General features: G+C 51.9%; 1 non-coding gene across 1 annotated transcript; it reads left to right on the top strand.

Annotated features, from left to right (window-relative positions):
• The first annotated feature begins 1,606 nt into the window (after positions 1-1,606).
• On the top strand, positions 1,607-1,682 carry trnag-acc (transfer RNA glycine (anticodon ACC)). Its single transcript has one exon. It is a non-coding gene; the product is annotated as a tRNA-Gly (tRNA).
• The last annotated feature ends 278 nt before the right edge of the window (positions 1,683-1,960 follow it).

The raw sequence follows: 1,960 nt of genomic DNA, 5'->3' as shown, positions 1-1,960 counted from the left end.
CAGGGCTGCCCTTTGTCACCGGTCCTGTTCATAATTTTTATGGACAGGATTTCTAGGCGCAGCCAGGGGCCGGAGGGGATCCGGTTTGGGAACCTCAGGATTTCATCTCTGCTTTTTGCAGATGATGTTGTCCTGTTGGCTTCATCAGACCGGGACCTCCAGCATGTGCTGGGGCGGTTTGCGGCCGAGTGCGACGCGGCAGGGATGAGAATCAGCACCTCCAAGACCGAGGCCATGGTTCTCGACCGGAAAAGGGTGGCATGCCTTCTCCGGGTGGGTGGAGAAGTCCTGCCTCAGGTGGAGGAGTTCAAGTATCTCGGGATCTTGTTCACGAGTGAGGGAACAATGGAGCGTGAGATTGACAGGCGGATCGGTGCAGCGTCCGCAGTAATGCGGTCGATGTACTGGACCGTCGTGGTAAAGAGGGAGCTGAGTCGAAAGGCGAAGCTCTCGATTTACCGGTCAATCTACGCCCCTACCCTCACCTATGGTCATGAACTTTGGGTAGTGACCGAAAGGACAAGATCGCGGATACAAGCGGCCGAGATGAGTTTCCTCCGCAGGGTGGCTGGACGCTCCCTTAGAGATAGGGTGAGGAGTTCGGTCACCCGGGAGGAGCTCGGAGTCGAGCCGCTACTCCTCCACATTGAGAGGAGTCAGCTGAGGTGGCTTGGGCATCTGTACCGGATGCCTCCTGGACGCCTCCCTAGGGAGGTGTTCCAGGCATGTCCCACCGGGGGGAGACCCCGGGGAAGACCCAGGACACGCTGGAGAGACTATGTCTCTCGGCTGGCCTGGGAACGCCTCGGACTCCCCCCGGAAGAGCTGGAGGAGGTGTCTGGGGTGAGGGAAGTCTGGGCATCCCTGCTGAGGCTGCTGCCCCCGCGACCCGGTAACGGATAAAGCGGGAGAAGATGAGTGAGTGAGTGAGTGAGAATCTGAGTTTGAACATATTCGATTCGCTGGTGCGTTTTATTCGAACCTTTTCTGATTCGGATTTTCCATTTTCCATTATGGCATGTACTTCTGCAGCATCTTCCCACACCTGTGCCTCCACCATGGCTGCATCTGCTTCTCGATGTAGCATTAGCACTTCCAACTCTGTGTTATCCTAGTTGCTTCCAACTGATTTTGAGCATCTCTTGTTATCCTTTCTGCTTCTCTGGCAGCCTTTTCCATTTTCAGTTTAGCTTCTTGGTTAGCATATGATGCTCTCACCTTGGCAGCTTCGGCTTTAGCTCTGGCGCGGGCCACACAGTCGTTGGCTGACCGTCACTGCCAGGGTTCTTGAGTAACTTTGATCCAGTCAGGAGTGGGTACAAAGAGAGAGATCTGTTCATTCAAATGTCAATGACAAACCTCTCCAAGTCTATGTCTCTTTTTAAGAGGATGCTGTTTCCACATGTCTAACTGAATATACCTGCAAACATGAAGACAGTAATCTAGAAGTTGATGTATAAGCTGAGGGACAAATGGAGGTAAGTATCTTGTGATATTGGAGAAACATCATCAAATAGTTACTTTCCCTGACATGGAGACTGCTCATCTGGTCGTAATGCTGGAAAACTGTGACGTCTCATTCAGCTCTTTCAGGTACTTTCCTGCAGCGTTGGTGGTGTAGTGGTCACTCAGCATGGCTGCTTACCAAGCAGTTGACCTGGGTTTGATTCCCAGCCATCGCAGCAAACATGAGGGTGTTAAGAGTTCTCTTAACGCTGGGGGAAAGTTAGCAGTCTTTATGAAAATGAACTCAAACAGTCAACACGTATGTCTACATGGACAACAATACTCTGATCAGAATCACATAAAAGGTGTTTGTGTTTTGTTGAAGTGGAGATAGCAGCTGGGTTTCAGCTAAACATGCGGTGAAGTACCAGGAGAATGCTAGAGACAGACAGGTGGGAGGTGGACGGGTCCAGCATCTCCTGGTGCCGTAGGAGACGATGATGGAGCAGTAGCA

This window comes from Cololabis saira, unplaced genomic scaffold (genome assembly GCF_033807715.1).
Source record: "Cololabis saira isolate AMF1-May2022 unplaced genomic scaffold, fColSai1.1 scf596, whole genome shotgun sequence".
In the NCBI taxonomy this organism is placed as follows: domain Eukaryota; kingdom Metazoa; phylum Chordata; class Actinopteri; order Beloniformes; family Belonidae; genus Cololabis; species Cololabis saira.
This window is presented reverse-complemented; position numbering and strand designations above follow the sequence as displayed.